Consider the following 6,000-nt stretch of genomic DNA (forward strand, 5'->3'; position numbering starts at 1 on the left):
GAGGGTTTACTGTAACTATGCCATTCCCAGTGAGTCACCCCCTGTCATATGCAATTGGTTACGACGGTATGGCGAAAGTCATTCCAGACGTGTCCAGAAAGCAACATACGCGAGGAACTAGCGGGGTTTTTTCAGATCTCTCAACGAATCCCAACAGAACGTCCAGACAGTACAGTTTCTGGTAACGAAAGCGAAAGGGTATTGGGGTGGGCTTTGGAGGATACCCGCCCAGCATGCTGAGCGGATAACCGAAAGTTCGACGAGCCATAAACAGCTCGAAGAACTGGAGGAGCCCAGGTCTGGATTCGGTGCAGAATTTCTAATATAAGAAATTTACCAGCGCACACAGTCGGTTGGCACACAGTATAAATAAGGTCATGAGGCGGCCGGAGGAATTCCATGCGCACCTCGAGACTAATAACATTCTATCCGAGGAGCAGAAGGGCTGCCGAGTTGGGTCAAAGGGTTGCAAAAAGCAACTCATTATCGACTCGGTAGTTGTAGGACAAGCAACTAGAGACCAGAGAAACCTCTTTAGTTGCTATATCGATTATGCCAAGGCTTTTGATAGTGTTCCGCATATCTGGCTAATCGATATCCCACATCTGTATCGCATTGATCCGAAACTAATAAAGTTTTTGGCGACAGTCATGGAAGGGTGGCATACCACCTTATCAGTGTGTACATCTGAGGGTGCTAATACCTCAGAGCTCATCCGTATACAGAGGAGCATCTTCCAGGGGGATTCCTTGAGTCCCCTTTGATTTTGTATGCCACTGAGCCCCCTTTCATGGCTACTGTATGATGCTAGAGGGCCTGGTTTTGCAATAAAGTGTGGCCTACCTGGTAAGTGCCAACTGACACAATTGATGTACTTAGATGACATCAAACTATATGCTGGTACTGACGACCATCCTAAAAGTCTGTTGCGAATAGTAAATATGTTCAGCTGTGATATTCGGATGGACTTTCGATTGGACAAGTGTCGAATCCAAGCCATTCGCAAAGGTCATCACGAGCTGCATGCTGGACATAGCATTGGTGATCTCCACATCGAAGCTATGATTGGGATAGACTTTTAAAAGTACGTAGAAGTTCTGCAAGGAACCCATGCTCGGGTTGGTGATCTAAAGGATGCTCAGCTGTCTGAATTCATGCGGCATGTAAAGCTGGTGCTGAAATCGCATCTCTCGGGGGAGAATAAAATAAGCGCGTTGAGTGTATTCGCTATCCCTTCATTGGCTTATGCATTCGGAATATTGCCGTGGACGAAAGCCGATCTGGAAAACGTCCAGCGGCGGATACGGACAACTATGTCCAAATGCCGAATGCATCATCCAAAGTCTGCCGTGGAGCGGATGAACCTGCCTCGTAACATCGGGAGTAGGGGCGTGCTTGACCCCCTACAAGGTTTTCTCAATCGTATCTCGTTTCGTCTGAATCAGAACAAGCGCGAACAACTCATGAACCTGCACCAATAATTCTTGCCTTCCTGTTCTGGAATTCTGAAGGCTTTCTTTTATTCGGAGGAATCATGAATACCGAACAACAAATCCTGTTTACTATTGTAAGCTGCTTAACAAAATTTAAGCTGACTTTCGACGCAAAAGTTTCCTAATTAAAAGCGTCATCCTCCTTCATGACACGGCCTCACACGGTGTGCATAACTCAAAGAAAATTGAAAGAAATTCACTGGGACCAACTAGAACATCCACCAGATTTGTTACAGTGTGACTTCCATCTCCTTGGTCCATTAAAGAAAGCTCCTGCAAATCAATGGTTCAATCTCAAAGAAGCAGTTGAACGTTTGCGCCCAATTGGAGGATGACTCAGCCTGTCACTCTTTATGACGATGAAGTCAGGAAACTTCCAAAAAGCTGAGAAAACTGTGTTTAAATATAAAGAAATTACGCAGAAAATTAAAAAGAAAATGTCGATGTCTTTTCTACTGTGTTTTATGCGAAACGCTTTTCGACTGGTGGAAAGGTTTCGTTGCAATTCCCTGCATCAGGCCGATTCTAGTTAAGTCAGTCTGATCCGAGTCTGCAATGTGACACAACCGAAGTGTCCCTTGCCACGAAGTCTCACCTCAGGTTATCTAATACCACTGGAACCAGGATGCCCCTCTGAAAGCATATGTTGAAGAATGTGCTCTTGGCCCCCGAAGAGGCACCAACAGCAATTACTACACTCGAATCTTATAAGGACTTTATCCAGGTGCTGCCTAGAATCTCCAATTTAGCTTTTTCACATTTCAACCCTATGGGGACCAAGGAAGATCAGGGCCAAATTCTAATAGGATACCTAACCAAACTCTACGCTACATTTAAATGCAATTTCGAATAACCAGTTGCTACTTAGCCACCCGAAGCTAATCATGTTTCACACCCAACAAAATATAACTATTGAAAAACGCAAATCAGTTTTTTTTTACAAAAAAAAAACATAAATGATGATGGGTCATCATTTTACTTCATAATTTCCGGGACGTGTTCATTGTATTTAATGAAAGAAATCTCCCAAATAAATCAAAGTCATAATACATTAAATTGTTGGAAAAAAATGGCCACGGGAAACTGTTTATATCATCAATAATCCAGCTACTTCCAAAGGGCCCGACACGTGCAAACGTCCGTTTACAGAAATACAGCATTAATAGCGTCAACATTGTTAATAATTTAGTGACATTGGATAGCAATAAAGACAATCGTAAAATATACATACCTCTGTTAGGCTCCTCTGATAAATAGCCGGGCAATATGACAATTTATCGCTAAGTCGATCTTTTTATTGCATTGGAATAGAAAACAACACACAATGAATACCATGGTCATCAAATATGGGTACGATAATTGCTTTCAGGACATTTTGAAGGGAATTAAAAGGATTCAGCTAAGAAATATGTCATGGAAATGAGAAGTATTTTCATTGAGTATAAAGAGAATTATATTTCTATTGAACTGTTAATGGAGTGGAAGAAACCATATATAACTGGGATTGGAAGTCAACTTTTAGTTCCGCTGACATTTTTATTAAACTTCCTCATGGTCCCAATCCTCCCATCAAAATCTACCGCAGGATCGTCCGCCCTGTTGCCCTTTATGGTTCTGAATAGTGACCGACTATCAAAGGCAATTATTGACGCCTCGCCATAATGAAACGGGAGATGTTGCTTTGAGTCTACAGGGTAAAATGCCATAATAACATCTGAGGATATTCGCGATCGATAAGGGGTTGCACCAATCGTGGAAAAATTGCGAGGCATCTTCAATGGTTCGATCAATTGTTGCTATATATTGAGAGCGAGAGTTTTAACTGACCGCCGCGTTCCATACAACAAGCCTAACATTTTCAGTGGAAAGACAAAAACAAAAGATCTTTCCTTTTTTGGCTACAATTCTTTTTGTTTTAACAATAGTATATTTCGGGAATCAATTGATGCTTTTCTCCTGTGTTTATTTCCTTCTGGGAAAGGAACAACTATTTTTCCTGGCTACGAGAATCACTTCAAAAATTGCAAATTTCACTTAAAATTTTGCTAATTGATGAACTGCGAGCCAATGACCCGAGAAATCAAAGAAAATTTAGAGGGCTATTGTATTTCCCATAATATTTTTATATACAGATCCCTTGCGCCTTCCAGATCTAGGTTACACAAATGCTAATCGATATCGCGCAGCCACAAATACCAGACTCCCGTTTTCATCACGTTTAGTATCGATTGCTCTCGCTATGGAATATCGCGAGTCGATGCTTGAAACCGTTCACTATGATATTATCATCCTTAATAACCAACTCCTCGACAGCTCCAGATATAGAATCGCCAACTGGTGGCTCATAAGACAATCCGCAAAAGCCAGACTATCCCAGTTCCAACTTTCACGGAACCAACCAGAAAGTTTCTAGTCATACAATTCACCTAAATTCGTAAATTCGGGAGGTATGTGACGAATTCGTGCAAACACACTCCCTCATTTTGCTTGACTTCATCTCCTTTTCCCGGATAATACCCTGCAAAACGTCCACTACAAGAAAACCTTACACAGAGACTATTTGGGAATAGATATTTTCCACTGTACTCCTTCCTAAAGAGGAAGACCTATGATTTCAATACCTCAATCCGTATATACTCACCACTTACCCCTTGAAAATATTGAATTAAACTAAAACACATACAGGCAACTTAGGCTAATGACCCCGCGAGTCCCAGTTTGGGTAAAAGCGCTGCATGTTTTAGGCAATGCACATAAACTGAGCGCGGTCTACATAAGAACATCCTTAAGGGCGTATTCTGCCTTCAGGACCGTCTCAGAGGATGCAGCATTCGTCATCTCGGGAATGATGTCGATTGACATCCTGGCAGCCGAGATGATGAGCATTTATAACACCAGGTCCATCTCTCCTTTATCGCAGGTGAAAAAACCGGAAGGGAGAGATCCATAAGCAGACTTACAGATTAATCCCTTCCATCGGGGAGTGGCCAGAGTCTTTTCAAGATTTTCACCTCTTTAAAAAAAAGACACTCTTCTCACAGTATATACAGACTGGCCCCGTAGATATCCCAGACTAGCAGGTGATAATTTAGCATGCCATGACAAGTGGGCATTCCTGCTCTCCCTATTTTTGGCGAGGTTTAGACAACCTTTTGAACACTTGGGTTCGTATCTCACCATGAGCGCCGTAGACTATTCCATTGCTTGTGAGTTCGTCTAGTACAGTTCCCTCAGCCGTTCCTCTTCGATTTTTAGCATAAAAGCCATAGACTAATTTTCGAGTCCACAAAAACGACTCTAGACCATATAACGGGATTTCTGCTCTTTTGCTAGCCTGGAACCTGGATTATCCAGACCTCATCGAGCTATCCGAAGGTTTTCAGCTTATTGAAGCATTCCCATACCAGTTTGGCAATCACCTAGTTGGACCTAAGAGCCACCCTGGCTGTTGTGCTAAGTTCAGTTCTGTCTGCCCAGATTGCCGCCACAAAGGTAATCATTGACCTTACTATTGCAGTGCATATCCAAGGATTTTCGGGCTGCATCGAATTTTTTTCCTTACTGTGGATCTGTAAGTAATCAGAGCCCTTGTAGCTTTCCGACATGTGTTTTCAACATGTGTCTTCCAGAGTAATTGGATCTATGTTACTCGTTTCGCCCACATATTACTTACTCCAATGGTTCTCAAGTGATCAAGCTTGCGGTTTCTAGTTAATAGTACTACATTGGCCTTGGCTGGATTAATGCGCAATCTCGCCGTCCTGCACCAAGCACTAATGGTTCGTAATAAAATTTGTCTATACAGATTGGGACAGTGTCGTCAGCGTAACCTGGGACTTGTATTCTAGTATCTGTTAGCTCTCCTAAGAATTCGTCAACTACCACATTCCATATTAACGGTGATAATACTCCACCCGATGGACAACTTTGAGTAGTGTTCATGACAATAGAATTCAAGCCTCTCGATACTTTTATTTGCCGCTCTCTAATGTTCTACCCATCCAGAAACCCGGAGTGTTTCCTACTCCCTTGTGGATCAGGCCATCTTGTATTTCTGTGTGCGATGTATTACCGAACGCTCCTACAATGTCTAAAAACACACATAGTGCTATTTCTTACGTTTCTGAGGCATTCCGTAATACATCCATCAGTTGATACGGAGCAGTTTCAGTTGACCGTACTGCCCTACAAACGTGCTGACATGGACGTAGGGGATTACGCACTTTAGTTCTTATATAGTTATCTATAATTTTCTCTATCGTTTAGACAAATTGGCCTGAAAGGTGTGAAAGGGATTCTTTTTACCCACTTCTGGAATAAAGGCCATTTTTACCCGCCTCCATCCCTTGGTATATACCCCAAACCGATGCTGCCCCTTACCACCCTAAAGAGAGATCCTAAGGTGATATCCAGGCCTCTATAAAGTAGAGCTCGGTAACTGTCATCTACTCCGAATGATTTCAGTGATTCTCATTACAAATCTTACCCTAGCTTTCGAGCATCCCTC

At 42.4% G+C, this 6,000-nt stretch overlaps 1 protein-coding gene across 6 annotated transcripts in view; it reads right to left on the reverse strand.

Annotated features, from left to right (window-relative positions):
• LOC119656894 overlaps positions 1 to 2,808 on the reverse strand; it is a 269,184-nt gene extending 266,376 nt beyond the window's left edge. For all 6 annotated transcript variants that reach the window (XM_038063568.1, XM_038063571.1, XM_038063569.1 and 3 more), the window contains exon 1: positions 2,725 to 2,808. The gene's annotated coding sequence lies outside the window, so the exon portion shown is untranslated. The remainder of the gene's footprint in view (positions 1 to 2,724) is intronic.
• Between the last annotated feature and the right edge of the window lie 3,192 nt (positions 2,809 to 6,000).

The sequence above is a fragment of the Hermetia illucens genome, chromosome 5 (genome assembly GCF_905115235.1).
Source record: "Hermetia illucens chromosome 5, iHerIll2.2.curated.20191125, whole genome shotgun sequence".
Classification (NCBI taxonomy): Eukaryota; Metazoa; Arthropoda; class Insecta; order Diptera; family Stratiomyidae; genus Hermetia; species Hermetia illucens.